Source organism: Trachurus japonicus, chromosome 21 (genome assembly GCF_045865225.1).
Source record: "Trachurus japonicus isolate A0001 chromosome 21, Traja_1.0".
NCBI classification, from domain to species: Eukaryota; Metazoa; Chordata; class Actinopteri; order Carangiformes; family Carangidae; genus Trachurus; species Trachurus japonicus.
Genome location: NC_140927.1, coordinates 243025 through 267312, shown reverse-complemented (window position 1 = coordinate 267312; position 24288 = coordinate 243025). Strand labels below are relative to the sequence as shown.

The 24288-nt window shown below is 43.0% G+C and overlaps 1 protein-coding gene across 7 annotated transcripts in view; it reads right to left on the bottom strand.

Moving 5' to 3' along the window:
- Positions 1–11855, bottom strand: part of pcbp3 (poly(rC) binding protein 3) — a 107040-nt gene extending 95185 nt beyond the window's left edge. For 2 of the 7 annotated variants that reach the window (XM_085764507.1, XM_085764510.1), the window contains exons 1-2: positions 11438–11844; positions 11283–11348 (exon numbers count right to left, since the gene is read on the bottom strand). The gene's annotated coding sequence lies outside the window, so the exon portion shown is untranslated. Of the gene's footprint in view, positions 1–11282; positions 11349–11437 lie in introns of all 7 variants that reach the window. The other 5 variants (XM_085764508.1, XM_085764512.1, XM_085764505.1 and 2 more) reach the window with 5 other exon arrangements.
- Between the last annotated feature and the right edge of the window lie 12433 nt (positions 11856–24288).

Genomic DNA, 24288 nt, shown 5'->3' with positions numbered 1-24288 from the left:
TACAGTACGCAAACTAGACTGGTCAGATGCATATTTTCCAAATCAGTACGACATCCGGGAATGTTTCGCATACTGTAGATTTTGCTTTTGTTTGCATAATGCATACTGCATTTTGGCCAAATCAGTACTACTAGCAGTATGGTATGCGGTTTCGAATACAGCCTAAGTTTTGGTCGTCATTGATTAGCACTGATCTGAAACTAACGGGGCGTCTCAAAATGTCAGTTTATGACAGGAGGGTGACGAGGGGGGACAAGGTCGTGTTGTGCAAAAATAAGAAAAACAAAGAGTGCATGGCAGAAAGAGAGGGGGGGAGCCACTGTTGCACAGCAGGCCTGCTACAGTATCTAAGTAGTTGCACTGACACAGTTTCAGTACTCCATTAAATGAATAATGGAGGAAGAAGGGATGGTTTAAGAGCATTTCCTCTTTCCTAATATGGAAACAAACAGGAAGACAGAGAGAAAAGAAAAGAGGGCATGTTTTGTGAGGTGATGTTTTTTGGCAGTCAGTTTAACAGGAGCCCTCACACACTTTGGATGCACCAAAATAATACCCATCATCCAAATGTTACTCCTTATAACACATGATGGAGGTCTCGGAAATTATTAATGATTAATAAATTAGCTGCTATGTATTGGGAGGTGGAAATCGCAGCCTGAGCTAATGGGATTCCTTTTTTTCCCCAGACTTGCCCCATTTCATCACACCTACCGCCAAATCAAACCCACTACCTAAGATGCTGAGTACACACCAGCAGCAGCAGCAGCAGCAGCAGCAAGCAGGGGAAGTGTTTTCTCAAGCTCCTGAAGCTCTCGCCTCATTTTCTACATCTGCTTAAGCTCACACGGCCGCGTTCTCGCTGACTTAGCAGCCTCTTCTGCGGATGCTTCAGGAGCTGCACAAAAAAAAAAAGAAAAAAGAAATATATATATATACACACACACATTGTTGAGGTTAGGTGTGTCATGAAAATAGAAAGCAACTTCTATACCTTTCTTCCTTCCCTGAAAGAGAGAGGAACAAGAGAGAAGGACTGAGCTTGTGGAAATATGAAACCACATGCTCAGAAGTTCACATCAGTTTTAATCGAGACCATACTGCCCATGCAGGAAAAGTCTGATAACAACAGGAAATAAAAAAAATCTATATCTTAATTTAGTGATGTGCTGAGTTCCGGCCATAGCTGTCCCGTCCTTCTGCAGTGGACTGAGTGAGTTTTCTGCTAAGTTTAGCTTTTGTCTGATCGTCTCTTAATGAGATTTGCTGAGATGTTGGGATTTTTCATGTCTTATCTTATTGACTGTTTAATATTTTATTGCCTCTAGGGCCATGCAAATATAATTTCACATATTTGATCTTCTTTGTTGGGGTAATAGAGTTCCCACCGCAAGCAGCACGCACTTTCTGGGATACGGGGTCTGAACTGTTAGTAAGAACAAACAAAGAGCGGGACAAAGACAACACTTTTTAATTATATTTGCTCAATATCGAGTTAAGGCAACAATGAGTTGATCAATAGGTGCTGCCTCTGTAGCCAAAGTGTAATACATCTTCCTCCTCTGTGCCACAGAGCTGTGCTCTTGTCCAAACCCTATTAAGAACACATCATTGCAGGGGCTGACGTGCTCCTTTACAGCGATGAACACCATAAGGATTATTTTGAGTCTGTCCCACGTACACCCTCCTGAGGACCTAAGTGCTCATTAGTGCGCCCAGTGTGTGGCTGAATATAGCTCCACACAAACATTGTATTCTTACTCTAGGAACAGCAGCGCCCATTTGTTATCAGCAATCTTTTTTGACTCTAGGGTTGCCAAATTCCGGAAATTTTCAAAGTTGGAAACTTTCCATGGGAATTAACGGGATGGAATATATAGGAATAAACGGGAATAAATCCAAAATGTACAAAATTGAAGGTTGGCCCTTAACAGGGAACTTAAATATAGTTGGGGAAAATATATTGTAGCATAATCTTGGCTTAAACAACCAGATTTAATGCAAGTACCCTTGAATATCTATGCTATTCCTCAATCACATGCACACAGCACACTGCTTACTGCAGGGCTATTGAGGCCACACCCCCTACAGTAATATTTTACCCAACATTCATGTTTTTTGTTGTTCAGTAAAAGAATTGATTGTTCATACAAGAAATAAAACTTGATAAAGTTCTACTCACAAATAAATCTGTTGAAATGTCATGTTTTTTATTGTATTATTTTGCATGGATGTCTGCTTATGACAAAACAAAATATTTCCATTTATGTTTGGATATGATACACAGTTTGTTTAAATGCCGCCCCATGTTGAGGCTACAGTTCTCACTGCAGGCGGCCCGGTTCGAATCCCGCATGTCATTCCCCCTCTCTGCCGCCCATTTCCTGTCTCTCTCCACTGTGCTATCAATTAAAGGCAATAACCCCCCCCCAAAAAAAATAAAAATAAAATAAATAATACACATATATATAAATATATATATAAATAAATATAAATTACCCCCAATTTCCAGGTTAATTCCCATAAATTCCCAATAATTCCCATAATTCCCATGGAACGTTTCCAATCTGGAATATTTCCAAAATTCCCCAGCTTAACTTCCCATGGAAAGTTTCTGGAAATTTACCGGATATTTACTAGAAATGTTCCGCCCCTTTGCAACCCTAACTCAAACACATCTTGATGACCTGCACACTAGCAGCTGAATCACTAGGTTGTGTCAGGGCTCCTCCCTCCAGCCTCCAGCTGGGGCCAATCTGTTGGTCAGGTGTGACTCGGCGGTAGCATCCGAGGCCTGGCCAGCAAGCTGAGAGGAGACTTCCACACACAGCCCAGATACAAAGAGGGACAGCCTACACTGCAGTGCAAGCCACAGTAAACAACAGATACTGAGTATCACTGAGGACATGAGATCACTGCATCCTTCTGTATAACTTTAAAGGGATAGTTCAACATTTTTGGCAAAGTGGCCCATTGCCATAATCCTTACTACAGTTATAGGGGTAGGTTCATTACCTTTCATTGTCAGTGCATGTTGTTTCTAGATCGGCGGGGCAGAGACATGAGCTGCTTAGCTAACGCAACAGAGGTGCTTGGTACTTTTGCCTTTCCCTCATCAAATACACAATCCAACAACTCCAAAACGCTCTCATGGGCAAGTTGTGACCTGCACATTCACCACACTATGAGATGATAACAGAACGTTACGAGCCAGAGCTGTTTTCGAGGCAAATGCGTCAGCAGAACAATTGCTGGGCTGAGTGATTTCAAAAGCACACATAGTTCCTTGTATTTGCTTTATGCATCGTAATGTTACATAATTATATGTTATTATTTCATAGCGTGGTGAATATGCAGGTCACAACTTCTCCACAATAGCGTTTTGGGGTTGTTGGATTGATGAGTTTGATGAGGGAAAGGCAAAAGTACTGTTCGCCTCCATTGCGTTAGCTGAACAGCTTGAGTCTCTGCCCCACCGATCTAAAAATAGCTTGCACCGACAATTAAAGTTAATGAACCTACTACAACTATAGGGATTATGGCAATGGGCCAATTTGCCAAAATGTTAAACTATCGCTTTAAATGGAAGAGAGCAAGTTTTCTAACTGCAGGAAATGAAGAGAGACAGTGATGTGGATGCCCTAATGCCGCCACATGGAAGAGAGGTCACTAGCCATGTCAAGAAATGTGGTATTTGCTGTGTTAGTAAAATGGTGCTGTTTCTGTATCTGTCTTCGATTCCCTCGGGGGACGACACAAATGTAAACACTAATGCCTTAAAGCTCAGCGCAGGGACTTTCCCCGTGGACCACAGTGAAGGACAATACCCTGGCTGCAGCTACCCGGCTCCAGACTAAAAAGTTGCAAGCGAGGACCCTATGCTGGGTGGATTATGTCTAAATAAAGCCTCGGCAGTGTATGAATCACTGTGTCACTGATCCCCTCTGCTTCCCAGACAACAGGTTTGCCTTCTGCAAGCTGTCACTGGCTTTTCCACTCTTTCAAAACCAAGAATAAAAGAGTGGGAGAAATCGAGACTGTGTGAGGGAGAGAGAGAGAGAGAGGGGAGTTGACGTTCATCATTCGAGTGCCGTGGCTTAGCCTAAGAGGCTTGAATAATCAGTATGTTAAGCTGTCGGGGTGTGCGCTCGCACCTACCACGCGCTTACAAACTCCTGGGTGCTTTTTAATCAAGCAAAACCGCTGAGAGGCAGTGGTGAGTGCCAAGAGCCCGGGCTAAGAGATGAGCTTTAGAATATCTGTTACACTTTCTCCTGACATCACCTGACGTGCATTTTCACTGTAAGCTGCAGACACGTCTGTTTTTTTTTCCTTTCTTTCTTCCTCTTCTTTAAAGGGGACACAATGACTTTTTTCTGCACATCTTTATTTCATGTGAATCATCAGATTGAGTGGAGTAACAACAACTCTCTGCACATGCTACAAATACTTTCCACATTCACCGGGAGTGTAATGCCTAATCTTCACTGTTTTTAAAAAAAAAAAAAATCCAGCCAAGTGTTTTCAGTCCTGACCCACTGCACAGTGTGAGACCCTGCTGTCTGCTCAACTGTCAGCCCATTTTAGATTATGAACGTATCACGATTCAACTCTGCCAGCCCGTCCCGCCTTACTTACCCCCCACTACAGCCGCCTTCCATGCTACACCCACCCATCAGTCTCCCCCTTACAGAAAAACCACATGTGCTTCAGATGTGATTTTTCACATGTGCAAAATTTTGCACATGGGAATCATGTTATTTGCACATGTGAAACATGTGGTTTTGGCCCAATTTTATGTGAATTCCCATGTGAATGTTTTACACATGTGCTCTACATGGTAACACACCACATGTGGAAAATGGGTCCACATGGGAATTCACATGTGATTCACATAAAATTGGGCCAAAACCACATGTTTCACATGTGCAAATAACATGATTCCCATGTGCAAAATTTGTCACATGTGAATCACATGTGAAGTTCATGTGGTTTTTCTTTCCTGTTTCCAGACTCTCCATCTAACCTGTTTCCCTTTTACCCTCACTGCCACATCGCCTGTTAATACAGTATCTCTATGTTTCTCTTTGTACTGCCCGTCACTGTCGACATCTGCACCCGCTTCCCGTGTAGCTGCCCGTTTTTGAAACCTGCCGTCACGCCGGCCCATCTGTCCGTCAGAATCGGAATGCCTTTATTTGTCATTATACTCTCTGTATAACGAAATTAGAGTCTGTCAGCCCCCAAACCTCCTCTGTTTATCCGTTCAAGTTCCCTCCCTGCACCGGTATGGATGAGCTGCTACCACACGTTGATAACAAAAGTCGAAGATGTCAGACATTAACTGGAGCCCCTTTTGTTTACACAGAGGTCAAAATGCTTTATGGTTCGGTTCAGACCGTAAAGACCAGAGGAGGAAAAAGTAGTTTACATGGACACCAGACAGCAGCAGGGCGGATTAGTGGGTGCACAGGTGAAATATTTTGCCTGCAGGGTGGTGCAGACAAAGTTTCCACACAGGAATGGTTCTCTGCAGGAGAGGCTGGAAAATCTGAGTCACTGGGTGGGAGCAGGATTAAAAAAAAGAAAAGAAAGAAAAACAGGCCCACACAGACCACTAAATAATTAATTAAATTACATGATGGAGACACAAACAAGGTGTGCAAAATGCTTCCCCGTCAGATTCTGGGCAACTGTATCTGTGTCTAAATTTCCAACTAAAGATTTTCAGTAAGTTAGAATAAAAAAATAAATAAAAAAAGATGGTTTGGGCTTTGGTTAAAAACAGAACTCATTCTGTCTGAGGTCAAATGTGATGGTCTGGATTCTGCCCGAGCACCTTTCTATCCACGGAGCTTATCAAATGTCAAACTGACTGCCTGTGTCTGGTGACGCATCCTTCTCTGTAATTTCAGTCTGTTTCCATGAGCACATACAAGGATTTTCAAGCACCAGGCTACAATTCAGAGAATTACTGAGGAGAACTGTCACAGCTTTCTATTCAATTTTCGCCAAGAAGAGAAGAACTCCACAGAGCTGCCTGACCTCTCTGATATGGAAATCGATGCTCGGCGCTGTAAATAAAACCGAACACGTCTTTAAAACAAAGAAAAGAAAAAAAAAATCTGCTGCGGAAAGACATCGAAGCGAATAAACATATTACGATCCCGCAGAGGTGAAGCTGAACCTTTGACCTCTGATTCAGCTCCGCTATATCAAAACGGCATCACAATCAGTAAATGGAACTAATCTAGAAATGCTTCAGCACATGTCAGATGGGAACCAGGCCAGGCTCATAAATGAGCACATTCAAGTTCTAATCCAATAAAAAAATAACAACATGAGGCTAATTCTGCCACAGCACTCTTCCATGGGTATGCGCAGTCCTTTAATCACTACAGCTCTCTTAACTCCGAGCCAACAATAACATTTCCTTGTCCCTTCACCTCTTGAGCTGGTTCCCCAAACCCCCATGTATTAGCGAGTATAAAAATAGCACTAGCACAGGGGGCAGAGAGGCTGCCTATTTATGACCATACTTGACCACCCGGGGTGATGCTAGGAAAGCAGCAGGGAAGGCTAAAGCTCCACTCCTGCTCCACCTTTCCCTTCTTAACGCTCAGCCTCTTCCATTTTCCCCTCCTCCCAAGTCTTCATCCTCCCTGATTGATCTCGCAACCCTTCACTAGCTTAAATTACATCAGCCACTGGCTTAGCACGGCGACAAAAAAAAAGGGCCCTCAGTTTTCACTGATCATAATTCTCCCCAATAGCTTCAAATTTTAAAAGGTGCCATGTTCAATTTCAGCCTCTGGCAATGCCTCACGCCCCCCAAACCCCTCGCATCCTGATATGAATTATGACGCAGGGGTGGATAGTGTTTTACGTTTACGGCCCGGCTCGGTGACAGGAAGCTGCTTACCAATCAACCAGCGAGTATGAAGGAGGGGGAGCAAGAGGTAAGGGAACAGACAGAGGCCCAGTGGATTGTTTGTACAGTTCGCCGTCAGTGTCTGATCGACTACTGTTAGTCTGATTCCCGCATCTTAACTGTACATGCACACGATGGCTGCTAAAACAAACTGAGCGCCGACAGACGTTTACAGGAGCTAGAACTGAGTTGTAGTTTGATGTGGCTGTGGGGAACTAGTTTACATCGTGTAAACATGGAACTGCATGAGTTCTTGGGCACACACAGTGATGTCAGTGGACAACGTGAAGCTGCTACTGTCAGAATGAGCCACACAGGCCTCTTCATTCAGAAGAATAGGCCTTCAGGCCTTCTCCACACAGCCAGTGACTTCATTGTTCATTCTAAAACATTCTAAACAAGTACTGAGGTAAACTACAGATAAGTATCTTGCTCAGTACTACTCTTGGGGGGGGCTTAATACGATGTTAATTACTCGCGAGAGTGCGGCCTTGAAAGTGAAAGTGTAAGGTAGACTTCTATTAGCTTAGCTCTTTATTTTAGATGTTAAAACAATATAAAGCAGGGTTTCCACTACCAGTTGCCATTACTTTGCAAGCCTTTCCACTACACAGTTACAGCTCTACTTGACTCGGTTTTGGTCCTTTTCCATCACAGCTGAGTCCTTCACTGTTCTTCCTCAGCGGGGGCGGGGTCGCCCTATCACGGCGGCTACAGCCGCGTCGTCTCGCTCTCTTTTTTCTCTTCTCTCATCAGCTCCAAACTCACTCACCTACACCTTGTTAACTCAGGTGAAGGAGTTCAACAGTCTCAGTACAGATCAGTGGACGCTGCTGCTGTGTTTTTAAACTTAGCGGGTTTGATTCTTGTCAGACGTCATGCTCGAGTGCTAGTGGAAAAGCAAAAAAGAAAAAACCAGACTAGGACCGCATCGAGTCATGTCATATATATAATATATATAACGTTATAGGGCGGGGGAGGATTGGGGGAGGAGGGTTACCGCCACTACTTCAAAAAATCCTTGCAGAAAGAGTGTTGTTGGTTTCATTTTTTCATCATTTGGAAAAAAGTGGCAGTTTCACCAGAAAATAAAATATAATGTAACAAAATAAAATAATGTTAAAAAAATACACCTTCATGTGGGCTAGAAACTGCAAAAAAAAAAAAATGTTGAATCACCACTTAAACTAAAAGTTGCAACTCTGCCTCCACCACTCAAGACTGTCAGATTACATCCCTGTTCATTCATGCAAAACTTGTCATAATTTCTGTGTTATATGTGTGCCAAGTATGCTCAATGCTCACAACTTACTGAGGTACTGCTTCCACAAGAATGAGACGGATGGACACACAGACATGAAAACATCACCAGCCAAAAAGTATGAAAAAGTGGTCGGCCTGGTTTTTGACTAAAGAGGCAAAAGTGAATCACAACTACAATGGTAATGATGATTTGCTAAAGGAGCCACTTCTCTACTGACATCCCAGCATGTGCTCATGCAAAGAAAAGGCTAAACTGAGGTGGGAAAGTCCAGTTACTAGAACAGAGTGTAGATTACCAGGAACAGGTGAATGACTGGTTGACTGCTGTTCAGACAGAACCAGTGTGTAAAATAAGCTGCTGCTGTGAAAACACATGCAAATCAGTATCGCAGACAGTTATTCAGCACTTAACAGGTGTATGCTGGGTCTTGTTTCAGGTGATTCATATAATTCATCACATTTTACAGACTAAAAAATTACCACACCACATTGTGTCTATGATGGAGGAAAAGTGTCTGAAACACTAAGTGGGTTGAGAAAATGTTTCTTGGAGATATTACCATTTACAGGCTGAGGTCAAACAAATCTGTCTTATTTCTGATGCAACAGAAAAAAAGTTCATAAAACGTTCTGATCCAACTGATTCTGGTTCTCTGTGCTTTGATGTGTTAAACTGTGTGAAGTGATGAGAGACAGGAGGCCTCTACAGAACCTTTTAGAAGGCTAACTACATCACTTCACAGTTTGATATGCCTTAAGCCTAGTCTATGCTTCTGCGTCAAGGGAACGCGTTGCTCTGCAATTCACCACCGAGCCGCTAGGGGGGTGTGGCTGTGTCTTTGTGTGGTTTTGGGGGGCTCATATCGAATTCCTTGGTTTTCTTCCAGTCACAGTAAACAATTAGCCTGGCTCTCGCCAGACCCTTGTAGTTCCGCAAAGCTACGCTGAGCTCCACACAAGGGTCTGGGACTGCTCCATAGGCGATTCATTTCAGAAGGCGGGGCCTTGTAAAAAAATCTTGTATGTGATTGGATAAACCACTTGTCCGTTATCTTGAATGACGTGCTACTTCAGCCACTAATCTAATTTAACTCAAATGTTTTTGAAACTATAGTTTTAAAGAGTCATCAAATATAAAAGTTAGATCATTAATGATGCTATGGGTGTTTTGACTTTATATTAAAAGAATATGACAATGGTGTACACTAAAAGTGTATCATTCGCATTTCCAGTTTACAGTGTCAGTTTACTATCCTATAAACTCTAAGGTCAACAACCGACAGACCAAACACAGTAATTCCTCTACAGCCCTTTTGTTTGTATCTATTTGCCCTCGCTCTCTGCGTGACCGCTACCAAGACGGCAGCCATGTGTCAGTGGCCTTTTTCACACTGAGCCAGTCCCTACCCAGGACCGAGCCAGGCCAGCAGGAGATCCGGAACGGCTCGATTGAGCCAAGGCACAAAGGGCCAGCTGCTTGCAGAGCACTGGCTTTACATAGAAGGAAGTGAGGCTTACTGAATATACTGAATATACTCAATACATGCAACCCCTCTTTTTATGGCACTTACTCAAAATGGAAGATTAGAAAGAGTATTTTAAAGGAAGATGTTTCTTAAGAATATATGGATTTCTACATGTAATTACACATTATATTGGAATTATTATGAACAAGTATCCCATGATCAACCAGTGAGTCATATGCACCATCAGCTTTAATCCATCAACTGACATTGAAAAACAAAAGGCCCATCTACTCAAATTTCACCGGCTGCCACTTCAACTCTTCATTTGTGTGTTTTGCTCAAATCAATTCCCCCGTTCCTTCACAGCACCTAGTGTCCTGAACTGACGTGTGTGGCGTTGAGTGACGTGAAGGTGTAAAAACGGGCCTGACGTGGCGAGCCGCACTCATTGTCTGCGTCGACTGCCGCGCGGCTCCACTTAAGCTTCGAGCGGTGGCTTCTGAAGGCATGCAACTGCACAAACGCATCGCAGAGGCTCATAAATATCTCATTCTACAAGGGATTTCACGTATGCATTCTTATGAGAGCTTACACTGGAAAAGTTGACGTGCAGTAAGTGCATTAAATATAGCTGCATAAGAGCTGCTGGGCTGAAAAAAAAAAAAGAATTATGTGCAAGAAATCAAGCCATTTTATTTTCTTCTTGGCTCCACAGTCCTCTACACTGAGTTTCCTGCATCATCAATCCTTGAATTAACCTGGCATGTGTTACTTACGGCATTTTAAAGAAATTAGTCCATTTCAGAAGATGGTTAAGGTTTGTGACATGAAGCAGTGGAGATCCTGTGAATTAATTTTTAAGTGTTAGTGTGAGAGAGGCTTTTTCAGAGACTAAGGAATTATTTATCTTTGAGCTTGTAGCCTACATCACCTATCCATTCATGGAAGTGCAGCATTCAACTGAGCATTTGTCAACATTGTTAGTTTATTTTTCCTAATGAGCAGTGCAATTCCATGCTTTCTTATGTTAGACGAATGAAAGTCAGCATCTGGACCGATGTGACGGCGATAGGCAGTTGTGACTTTGCTTTAGCTTTTGGCCCAGAGCCAGATGATGAGAATCTGGGGGATAGACAGACAAACACCTGCCTGTTTCTTCAAGAAGTTAAAGACACTCAATTTACACTTCCTAATAAACCAGCAGCCCAACAGCTGCATGAGTGAATCTGTGAAGTCAGACAACAACATCATAAATATCCCCTTCACAGACATATTTATGGTCAAAAACATCATAAATATGCAAAAGTGCTCACAGTCAGATTTTCAGTGTCAGGGAGTCCAGATTTCTTTTTTTTTCTTCCCTGCAGTTGTTCAGCACAAACTATCACAATAAAAGCCTTTCAGCAAAAGCTGCTCTCCCTGGAGAGCACCCTGTGGGGGAGACCCCGATTTCCCAAAAGGCTTTGTCACAGATGCTGCTTTTGTCCAAATTAGAAAAATGATTATCACAGACAGGAAGGTCAAACTGCCTGCTACAGAGAACGACACTTCTCAAAGTTGATATGGCAGCATTATGGAAATATGTCCACAGAATACAAACTTGTAAATGAAGGCGTTCTGACCTGTGATGTGGTGCTTTCAACGGTACGATCCACACTGACAGGCAGCTTTGCAGATCATTTGACGGCCTTTACAAGAATACATAATAATAATGTGGTTAAAAAAAAAACTCAGACTTGGATCTATCTTTGCTCTTCAGTTCTATTTAAACACCCACCTCTTCAGAAAACCCCTCCAAAGAAACAAAGCACCACAGCAGGTGAAGCATTTCCTCAGCTGTTGACATTGTTGTAAGATCCAATCTCCAGATATGATGGAGTGGCTTTAAAAAAAAAAAACCCAGAGCTGGAAGTATTGATGTCTAAAGCACTTTAGCAGTATCTCTGTCTCCCTCCCTCACTCACACACACTCACACACACACACACACAATCCACTTCCCCTTCCTGGTAAAGTACAGGATGTGCGGATGGAGAACTAAGCAGTTTTTTTTTCTCCACTACTGTTGCCAGGAATGCTTTATGGGCCATGTTAATATTGGAGTTCGCCTGCTGGAGAGATTGCTCGATTCAATCAAGCAAGTCACTGCCTTGTAAAGTCATTACACTTTGTGCAATGTCATGCGTTCTGGAGCCAGTGGACGGTGCTGCGTTCTGTCCCGGCATTAGGGAAGTGGCCTAGCGGAAGCACCACGTGTGCCCGGCAACGTCAGTGCCTATAAATAGCCTGCACCTAACTAACATAAACACTTTTCTAAAAAAAAAAAAATCAATTAGAGATGCAGTTTCCCAGAACCAAAACACGGTGTGTTGTCCTTGTCAACTGGCGCTTGCGGCGGACTTTTAAAAAAAAAAGAAGGAAAAAAGAGGACTTGATTCACTTTCCGGCTGAATTTGCACGCGCTGGAAGCTGGAGGGTGTGAGATTGCAGGAGACACGAGGAGAAGAGAAGATGAGGAGATTACACGGTAGGCGGGGAGGAGGAGGAGGTGAGGGGGGGGTTGTTATCAGGGTAGAATATCAGGAGGAGGGAGAAAAAAACACAAGTGACCTCACTGATATCATCTCCTGCAACTGTGTCACTTTTCAGAGAGAGGGGGGGGGGGAGCGCTGCAGGCGGGGAAAACTAGAAATATGCATAGAGGGGAAAGCGTGGAGAGAGACAAGTGAGAGGAAAGAAAGAAGAAAAGAAAAAGAGACACAGGAGCGGCGGTGGAAGTGAGGAACTACTTTGAAAGCATGTGCTGAAATCAGCAAGAGTCTTACCTGCTTAAGAAATCTTGTTGGTTTTTTGGTGGGACGGAGAAGTGAGGAGAGTCAAAGGGTCCCGGGGTGGTCTGGGTGGTAAAGGAGGAAGAGGAGGAGGAGGAAGGGGGGGAGGGTGGTCTCGGTCCGGCTGGAAGCAGGGCTGGAGGGTGGTCCAGGAGAAGAGGGGAGGAAGGAAGGATGGAGTGACAGGGAGCAGGGAGACGGGGAGGCTAAAGGGGGGAGAAGAAACGCTGCTCGCCTCTCCCTCCCTTTCTCTCTCTCTCTTTATCTCTTTTCTCCCTACGACATACACACACGCGCTCCGAGGCAGACACCCAAAACCCAGAGTCACTCAGATAATAGGCAGAGAAAGAGTCTTTACATTTACACACTCTGCCACAGGGAGAGGACGGGGACGGGAGGGGGGAAGCAGCTTCTCCTCCCACTCTCCTACCGGGGCGGCCAATGAGAGGCTGCGGAGGGGCGTCCGGGCAGCCAATGGGAGCGCAGGCAGCCGGTGCCTTGCCCTAGCCAATAAGTGCAATAGCTCATATCCAGTTGGAATAATTACAGTATGGAAGGAGTCGTGAAAAGCTTCCCCCCACCTTTTTTTTTTTTTTTTTTTTGAAGGACAGAGCGAGTGGCCGCGACTCCAGCCAGAAGAGTGTGATTTAGAGCTGCCACAGACATTAGAGTGATTAGATTCTGTGGCCACTTAACCCGGCGCAATATCACTGCACGACTGCACGCTTCTCTGCAGACCCGCGGCAAAAAGCTGGGCAAGAAGAAGAAGAACATTTTTTTTTTAAAAGAGCCATCAATGAAGCTAGAGATTGAGAATTAGTCACAACACAAAGGCATGGTACGGTGGCCCTGAGATGCAAATCATAACAGCAAATCAGAAAACACAACAACAAAAGAGAAAACACAACGGCAAAAGAGAAAACACAAAACAAAAAGAGAAAACACAACGACAAATCAGAAAACACAACAGCAGAAGAGAAAACAACGGAAAAGAGAAAACACAACAGCAGAGGAGAAAACACAACGGCAAGAGAAAACACAACGACAAAAGAGAAAACACAATGACAAATGGGCTCTATGCCCAGCTCCACTACTTCCTGAATTTAAGGCAGCTCCTTTATTTCCTGTCTTACATTATCGGACAAACTGATTAATCCAGGTGTGTCTGACCATTGTGACGACTCAGACACACCTGGATTAATCAGTTTGTCCGATAATGTAAGACAGGAAATAAAGGAGCTGGCTTAGATTCAGGAAGTAGTGGAGCTGTGCATCAAGCCCATTACTAAAGTATTTTAGCCCTTGTGTTTTCTGTTTTGTTGTTGTGTTTAGTAATTTGTCGCTGTGTTTTCTGATTTGCCGTTGTGTTTTCTGATTTGCTGTTATGTTTTGCACCTCAGGGCCACCGTAGGATGGACACATAATGACTCACATTCACGGGGTCTCACATACACACACACACCGTGATCAATTCCCCCTGCGCCACGTACACCAAATTTACACCCAGCCCCCCCCACCTCTCCCACAGCGCTCATCAACAACTCTGAGTGGATAAAAAGAGCAAAGTGTGATATTTCACCATATAGGTACGTTCACTAAGGAGCTTACTTCACTTTCTACAAGTCTGATTTTAAAACTGCCGACCCCTCCCCTCCCGTCCACTCCTCAACCACCCCCCCTCCCTCAAAATCGATGGCTCTTGCAAGCTCCCTTAATAAATGATCAATGGTGAACTGTCAGGTTCAGGAATGAAACGCACATCACCACTGCACTCCTCGCTCTGCACGGGGAAGAGAGGGGAAACACCGGTTATTATGTTATATCTAAAACAGAAGCAGAGCCAGGGTTTTCTTTTTTTCTTCCTGTCAGCACACTTGCTGAGAGGTAGATTTTCTGAAGGGGATGGAGGGAATTCTCAGGGGCCGCCAGCTGTTGAGGGATGCGGGGCGGCAGAGTGCGGGGGGGGGGGGGTTCTTCACAGTGTTCAGGAGCTTTAACAAAAAAGCTTTGGCTTCACTGTGAAAAGAAAGTTTAAAATTATCCATCCATTCTCTAAAGTGCTGTTCAGGGAGGCAGCGGGGGGAGCAGGAGGAGGAGGGGTGGAGTGTATCAGAGCATGCACTGGACAAGTGGCAGGAAGTGGCAGGAGTGCAACCTGGACAGGTCGACAGTGTGTCTCAGGGTTGACACGCACGCACACAGACAAACAAAAATCACACTCACACCTGTGGGCGCTTCAGTGGCTCTGATGCGCACAAACCTACGTAAGCTCAGGGTGGGGGTGGGGGTGGGGGGGCTGAAGATGACCGAGGCAGCCGGCCAGCAGCTTCCGGGAACGCACACCTCGTAAATATTGAGTGACGTTGAGTGATGTGCATTGTTTTATGTGAGCTCGGTTCGCGGGCTGGGTTTTACCGCTCGTTTTTTACATCATGTTAATCAGGATTCCTGTATTTTTGATCTGAGCCTAAAATTGAAATATGAAAAACCAGACATTTTTTCGTTTTTTGATTTTTGATTTCCAATTGAAAGTTATTTATTCCTGGCTGTGAAACAAATAAATGCAGTGAAGGGAACATGTATCTTATTTGGAATCCTTTTGAAATAATGAAACTAAAATTATGTGTCAAACTTTAGTCTTTATAAGCCTATCAATATCCAGAGTCCATAGTTACTGTATATATACAGAGACTTCGGGAGGTGTTCAGGTCCCATCAGTTTTTTGCATACTGTGTTGTATGTTTAATAATAAAAAGGAGGAAACTGAAAGTCTCTACTCTCTGAAGCCTATGTGTTATTTGTTTCTGTGTTCATGCAGCTTCATGATAGTAACATCATCACTGTCATAGACTTGACAGATCACGACAACCTTATTTTGGCTCATTCACTGTCTTTCCGATTAATTCAGCAGATCTTCTTGTCTTTATGAATAAGAGATGATTATTAATATACATCTGCAGGTTTTAATTTCATTTACAAATGTCTTGAACATTCTCTCGGTGCGGCTGTAGACAGTCACATTAGTTAGAACTGCTGTTCTTTTTTCTTTCTTTTTTTTTCTTGCATGAGGCTGGAAACATTAGAAACTGTTAGTAGGACTGATGGAACAGTGACTGTGCAGAGAGAGCAGCTCAGTCCTCTTCTGTGGAGCTGCACCACCAGACCAGTTGCTCATAAACTCATGGGGTTTAAGTTCATTTAAACATTTCAATTAATTCATCACTTATAATTGGTTTATCCAGTGTCAGCCAAGTCAATGTAGTTTAATTGATCAATTATAGTATTAGAAATTGACATACAGCTAACAGAAATGTAAATAACGGTACATACCCATAGATCATTGCAGGCCACATTGTTTCCTGTTACCACTCAATTTTACTCCTATGTGGTATTAAAAAAAGGTCTTATACACTAAATTTGTTGAACACTGTGAAAGCCCCCTTTTATGATGTGTAAGTTAAAGGGATAGTACAACATTTTGGCAAATTGGCCCATTGCCATAATCCTTATAGTGTCAGGAGTAGGTTCATTACCTTTAATTGTCAGTGCAAGCTATTTCTAGAACGGCGGAGCAGAGCCGCGAGCTGCTCAGAGCTACGCTACGGAGGCTCATGGGATTTCTTGGTTTCCCTCATCAAACTCATCAAATACACAATCCAACAACTCCAAAACGCTCTGGTGGACAAATGGTGACCTGCACATTCACCACGCTATGAGATAATAACGGAACGTTATGAGACAGAGTTGTTTTAGAGGTAAATTCATGCAAAACCACTGATGCGCGTTCCAGTCGGGGGCAGTTTTTCAGCAAGCAGTCTCTGCATTCGCCTTGAAAACAACTCTGTCTCGTAACGTTCTGTTATTATCTCATAGCGTGGTGAATGTGCAGGTCACAACTTGTCCACCAGAGTGTTTTGGAGTTGTTGGATTGTGTATTTGATGAGTTTGATGAGGGAAACCAAGAAATCCCATTAGCCTCAGTAGTGTAGCTCTGAGCAGCTCATGGCTCTGCTCCGCCGTTCTAAAAAGCTTGCACTGACAATTAAAGGTAACGAACCTACTCCTAAAACCATAGGGATTATGGCAATGGGCCAATTTACCAAAAATGTTCAACAATCCCTTTAACTAAAAATCTTTTTTATTATCAGTTTGCTTTGTTGCCAAAACTCAATTTACTACTATGTAAAAAAAAAAAAACAGATGCTTACTCGCTGATTACTTGATTATGAAACTATAATTATTCCATTATTGGACTAATTGATCACTTGGCTAATCACTGTCAATTAACTGACAAACGTTACAGTACTGAAGCATTCAGTTCAGACCTGTGTTGTATTTTTCCTTGTTGTTGCCGACCCCCCTGTCCGTATATTAATTAAACTACCTGATCATTAACAGAAGGCTTCAGAGGAAGTTGCAATTTAGGTGATCAGATGCAAAGTATTCCTTCTATCTCTCATTAAAACAAAACTGTTGCATGTCTGGGACCTGCACAACTTCACACCGGTCCACTCTGAATGATGGTTTGCAGGGACTCGGAAAATCAATGAGGCTGTCAATACCTGCCTGCATTATAACATGCTGAGATACACTGAGCACAAGTGCAGCCTCAAACTGTCAGCTTAGCATTAAATGACATCCAGAAATTTGAAATCAATATTGATGCACACGAGAAGCTCGAGAGGAAAAACATCTCTGCTTTTGTGTAACGGTATACAAATGCAGAAAAATCTTTTTATTGATATTTATTTTGTCGACATGGACCGTTTCATGCTTCCTCCCACACATGAGTTTGCATCTCAACACCACAATGACTGTCAATTACCATGTCAATGTGCCGACACTGTGCACCGCAGCGTCCGCGGGGTAAATCCAATCAGTATAGAACCTGTGTTGGATCCATCTATAAACAATAACAGGGCAGAAAGGTCACACAGGACTCTATAGGCAACGCTGTCATTTACAGTAGCAGAGTTTTACAGAACGGGGCTGATACGAGCCCCATCTGCGTGTGAGTGGGAGAGGAAGAGACATAAAAAATTCATTAGAAGATGGAAGGAGATGTCATATCGAATATGTAGCCAGCTGCACTGATGGCCACAGCAAGTGAGCTGTGCAAGGCTGGTGAGGTAGCTGTGAACCGGCACTGTGGGCCTGACCTGGGTGAATTCTAAATTACAGTACACCACGGCAGGAAGGAGTAGTGAAAAGCATGATAAACATCAACAGATGCTTGTTTGTAGCATTTGTTTTCTACTTTATCATAAACCTCCTCATATCATAAATGCTGGTTTGATTCCGTTTGCTCACTGATGAACGGTAACAAAGACTAACTGGATTTCCCCCGAAAGGCTGTTACACTTTGGCTCAGAGTTTTGGCAAGAGCTGAAGAATTATTTTTTCCTGAGTGACATTTTCATCCAGAAAAATGCATAAAAAATGCATTAAGCCAAATGCACAGGCGCAGGCTGCCTTAATTAAAGGGGGGATCAATTACAGGACACAGGCAATCGGGATAGAAAATCTGAATTGGCCAGTTTGGTACAGGAACTCATGAACTTTCCTGTCACTGAAGACTGTTTTCACACGAAGCGGGTTTGCGTGAATTGTGAATTACACTCGTGCGAAGGTGTGGAAAGAAAGGCACACACATGCGACATGCAGTACCTGTAGGAGAGTTATGATGTAGAGTAGAGCGTGATCAGGTGGTCAAAGCCTATCTTCGCAACGCTAGGAATATCCACTCTAGATAACATCCTCCTCATCAAATATTTAAAGACAAGAGGGGGAAAAAAATAGACTTAAATGCCAGAAGATTCACAGGGGGATTTAAAAGACTGGGAGATTGTTACTCATTATCTATCTATCTAAATGTCAGTGAAATGCGCGAGCCTTGCAGCAGACCTTAAGTACTTCAGTCACTACACAAATGTTGCTTTAAGGCCTCCTTATTACCCTTTCATTTGATGGGGAAACATGTTCTAGCTGGAGGGTGAATGTATTGTTGAGATAGGCCTACTTGAAGACATTTACTAATGGTTCATAGCACCAAGATGTTTTACACAATACACACACATTGTTTCCTGGCAGTAAAACAAGGCGTGGCCTCTCACAGATGAAATACAATAGAGGGTCACAAAACAAAGCATCTACTGTGAGAACACCATGGGTGCAGCCTTCAGATATAGTTAGATTTAGGTTAATGTGACAGTGAGTCACCAGCATCGAATTAACACAGTCCAGAGATCAGATAAACTGTGGCTTCTCGCTTCCAACCCCCGATCGTAATTAGGTCCCCCCCAATATCTGGTTGTCACCTTGTTGTATCATTACTGTCGCCGGATCATCTCGCTGTACTTAGTTATTACTTAGCGCCCACTAAATATAGCTTCCCCCAGGCAGCCAGTGTGATAGCACTTTGCAGCAAAGCCAGCTGTGGGTTGTTACATCCCAACCAACCCCCCACCCACTCTACCCTCAGTCAGTCAAGAGGACTTAAATGGATAATGTGCCAGTCACTGAGTTATGTTTTTTCCTGAAGATTTGCTCGACTGGGGACACTGAGGAATTGGACAGGAGTTATTATGCTAGTTTATTTTCTTTCTAACGGGGACCCTGCTGCGACACTGAGCTCCCCCAGTCAATTAATATAAGCCTTATAGATCCCGCCAGGACGCGCAGTGGGCTGAGATGCTTAAGAGTCAGATTTGATGAAATTGAGTGGGGTGAGACCGTATTTACTGATTATTTTTAGGGAATGCTGTTTTTTTTTTTTTTTTTTTTTTTTTTTCATTATAGGGTGGGCGAATGGATAAATGTGGGGCTCTGTCCTATCAGTTATACCCTTGACACCAAAATGACATGGCACTGAAGATGATGCCTTCAGGCTCCACATATCTCATACCAACTTCTGCAGCTCTGAGTTTTAGCCAAGTGTCAAACTTGATCGACCCCAGCAGCATTTATACAGACTTCTCTGCCCTGTGTCTTTGTGTTTAGGCCTGTTTGTCACACAGATCCATTAAACTAATGTATAGAAATGTAATGTCTGGAAATAATGCATTTAGTTGTGTAAGATCTAAACTCAGTAAGATATGGCAAAACAGAACACTAAAAAATCAAATTAATTAACTTTACTTAGAAAGAGGAAACACAAACTGCTTAGTATAGACTACTCAGAATTACTATTTCAGACAGCTAGGTCAGCGCAAGTGTAATTCAGCCTGTGTGCATATTCCAAATAAGCCATTCATTTGGATTGGGTTAACTATTCTGACACTCTCTGAAACGTAAAACTTCTCATTGGATTTACTTGAACAACAACCTGATTTACTTGTTAAAACCATGCAAACCGATTGCCTTAATAGTTCTTGGGCCAGACCAGATACCGGTATCACTTGAGTGGGCAAAACCTTACCTATACTAAACTGTTTTTAGGGTCAATATAAGTAAATTAAAATATGATAGCCTTTTCATAGGAGCAGCTTTTTATATTTTTTTTGCATTTTGTTATTTTCCCCTATAGGCAGATTAATTCCAAAAAAGAACACAGATGGCCAAATAACACAGGCAGATTAATTCCAAAAAAGAACACAGACGGCCAAATAACACATTAAAAGTCATTTAACACTCTTTTTGGACATCACACATCAAAGTTTTTTCATGATCCTTAGAGCCGGAGCAAACACCCATGCTGGAAAATGGACCTGAACGTGTAAACGGGGCAAATACACACGGAATCGGATATTGTCAGATCAGATTCAGGCCCCCGTTATATGTGGAAGGCTTTACACTACAGGGCTTGATGCCCAATTCCAATTTGTTGCCTTAATCCGACTTTTTTGACTGTCTATTTACATTTTCTATCAGAAGTGACCCATATCTGATATCTGCCTTTACACCTGCTTTGTTTGTGTGAAACAACCCGCTGGAAATAAACTAGTTATTTCTTTTTTTTTTAAGACGGGAGTTTGTCACGTTATGATTCCATAATACTTTTAACTCATTGAGTGCCGCGCTCCTTTCCAAAGTTTTAGTCAAGTGTACCGGCAAATTAGACCATATTTGACTTTTTATTTTAGAGCCATAGTGTATTCTATATTATTGCCACCAACACATACTGTAGCTCATTTGAAAGGTTTAACTTTATCCTTCAAATGGCCACAAACCGTTTGTTTCTACGTGCCTCCGTTCCTGAGAAAAGTCAAGCTAAACATGGCTGGGTTTCACCAAAATCCCTGCTTTTTTTCTAGAAAAGGAGATAGAGCGTCTTTTATGAAAGGTGCGCTGTTTGTGCCTGTCGCTCTTCTCACACTCGCATTTCTGGATCAAAGGGCTCGTGTAAGATAAATATACACAACAATTGTTGTTCTATTCACAAAACCACCATCGGGGGCGGGGGGGGCGCCACTAAACAACAATAACACAGACGCACCGTGCCGTGTCACAGCCTCTCGCCGCGGAACGTGAGGCTCTGCCGGCCACAGCGGCTCGCGAACACCGGTCCCGCCGGTGGTCGCGGTCCGTCTGTGGTACGGGTCGGTGGTGCCGGTCTGCTTTGACCCAGAGACCATCAGATTTTACCGCGGGAGGACTTTGGGGAGGACACGGTGTTGCTCCAGATGAAGACCGGGCGGGACAGTGGGCTGAGAGCTTCCTGGTTCAGCTCCGAGCTGCTGCAGCCTCGCGGGTGAGAGCAGAGCAGCTGCTGCATCCACATGCAGACCTCCGTTTGCAGAAGCTGAGTTATGATAAAAACTTCCAGATCATGAGCTGTCATGTGACTTTGATCGTCATCTATTTCAGTTCTCCTCGTCGTAGAGTCCCCAAATTTACATATAATGTGTATTAAAGTGTCTATTTTCATAATTTAAAAAAAAAGCAAAAAACGAAAAATTTCGTTTTTGGCACTCAACGCATGGGAACGAAAAACGAGAAATTACGTGGTTGGCACTCAATGAGTTAAACAAAGGTGAGTCTGGTGCTCAAAGTTTATATCCAACCCGTCACTGTTTACAAAGTGAACACCAGTCTGTCCTTACTAAATAAAGTCAGTGAAGTGGCTGCGTGGAGCGGAGCTGCTGTGAGATGAGCAGCTGACGGTGATAGTTGTGCCACCGTTCAATCCTCCGTCACTCAAGTGAGGACAGGACAAGCCTCTTGGACACATTTGTGTACATTGTTTGATTTTCCTGTCTTGATTTCTAATGGGCTCGATTCAGTTTTAGCCGGCAGGAAAACAAAATCTGGTGTTTGTCTCGCCCTCTCTTTTTTCACACTCCCTCGCTTCTCCCTCATATCGATCTGATCGTATCGATCTGCATAGACTTGACAAAAACAGACGCTCTGACACCATGAAAATGAAACACTATAATTCCTGTGACAACTGGCCAAGGTAGTCCCGGTCAGCCCCACGTGTCAATCACAGGCTACAGAGGTATCTGATTAATTTCCACATACAGTATAACGGGGGCCTGAATCTGATCTGATAATTTCCGATTCCATGCGTATTTGCCCTGTTTACAAGTTCATGTTACAGATCCGATCTGAGCCACTTGAGAGGAAAAAATCGGAATTGGGCCATTTGAACCGTGCAGTGTAAAGACAGCCGAAATAAATCAGATACAAATCGGGTATCTGCCAATACGTCTGCAGTCTAAACAGACAGATCAGACCTGTCCTTGCAATGCGTGTCATACGTCATCAATAATAATATTAATTCCCGTGCCCACACGTTTTGCTGAACCTCTGTAGCCTAACAGGCTACAGGCACGTGCAGTCACTGTCAATAATACCTAGGCCAGTTGTCACAGGAATTATAGTGTTTCATTTTCATGGTGTCCACGTGTCTGTTTTTGTCAAGTCTATGCAGATCGATACGAGGGCAAGCGAGGGAGTGTGAAAAAAGAGAGCACGATACAAACACCAGATTTCGTTTGAGAAAGGCCCAAAGTTATTAAAGTGTGACTATCTAACGAGGACAAAATTTGATACCTTTAACACCTATGCTATCTTAGATGATGGATCGGAGTGCACATTGTTGTTACCTGGTACAGCAGAATATCTGGGCTTGGAGGGAGAGCCTGAGCAACTTGAGCTTCAGTGAGGCAACAGACCGAGAAACTTAATGGAAGAACCTTAGATTATCCGCTGCCTCAAGCCCTGAGAAAAAAATACTTAATTGACATTAAGATATCTATCTATCTATCTATCTATCTATCTATCTATCTATCTATCTATCTATCTATCTATCTATCTGTCTGTCTGTCTGTCTGTCTGTCTGTCTGTCTGTCTGTCTAATTTGCCCCTACACCAATTGAATAAGGTATTGGGAAGAAATATACTCATTCCCCAACTCTCTGCCTCCCCCTTTTCTGTCTATCTCTACTATGTGCTATCAAATAAAGGCAAAAAAGCCCCCCCCCCCCCCCAAAAAAAAACCTTAAAAAACAACAACATTGCAATGATTTAGACCTGACAATCGGCTAATTGAAGCTTATTTATACCTATATTAGATAGATTACTTGAAACATTACTCAAGGGTTTATTACAAGTCTCTGTGGCTGGCCATTAGTTCACACCCAAAGGAGAGGATATGATGAAAGAAAGATAATTTCCAGGGAAGGCACTTTTTTCGTTTTTGAACAGCAACAGTCTATTACTTTAAGAGGTGATAAATACTATAAAGCTGCCAGTCAGCAAGGTCTATCATATCAAAACTTAATCTAGGGGTGTATAGGAATAAAAAAATCACAACTAGAATTTGCCCTCCCAGGTGATACCGATATGTGAAATTTTGGGTCTTGGCCCAAGGACTACATATAAAGAGACAACGAGGAGTTTCTATTTGGTTATAAAAAAGTCTCACGTTAATGTAGATGAATCTACGCTACCCACACTTGTTAATGGGCCCATTTTCGATAAATATATCGTTTTGTCTCTATCGTTATTTTGTTATTATTAGTGGTGGCAGAGATGCTGGTCAAGCCGACCAGCTTTCTTTACTTTCGGTTTTGTGGTGAGTCATGAGAATAACGCAGCCGAATCGCCGTTTATGGTCGGAACTACGACGGTATGTGATCGTCTTCGAACCTCTGACTTTAATTCTTGATGAATGAAAACATGAGTCCGTCTTGCGCCGGTCAAAGAATTTCACGGTGCGCGCGGAGGCCCATAGATGTAGTGTGAAAACGCTTCGCTTTTCCAAAACTCCTCGTTGTCCCTTTAAAATGACCAAGTATGTTACTTTTGTAAGTGCATCAACGTCCATTATGCAAGAATTTTAAAAAGGTTCCATTGTGTCCACATTTAAAAAACTAAAATCTATAAAATTAATTAACAAAATGAATTCTAAGAATAACTTCTATGAGGCCAGCGACACAGTTCAAAGTTTAATTTATGATATTACTTGACTTATTTTTCTTCCTTAACAGATTAGAGACCCAATTTACTCCGGGACCAACAGGTCGATAACCGCACGTAGACACACGTGAGGAAAAAAAAAAAAAAATGTAATTTTTTTTTTTCTGTGAGAGACTGTGGCGGGCCCCAACGACGGTGGGCCGCCACAGACTCGTTAATTTATGGGAGACACTGACAGCCATTATAATACCTGGTTAATGCACGTTGTGTCAAGGCAGAGAAGATTTGGAGAGAGCAGTGTATCCTCATCAATGACAGTCAGCACTCCAACAGGCACTCATGTCCAGGTCTCATCACAGTCAGAAACCTGTAAAAAAATTAAACAAAAATATCATTACAGCAGGATAATGTTTAAGTGTCATCTGTCCTGCCCTCTAT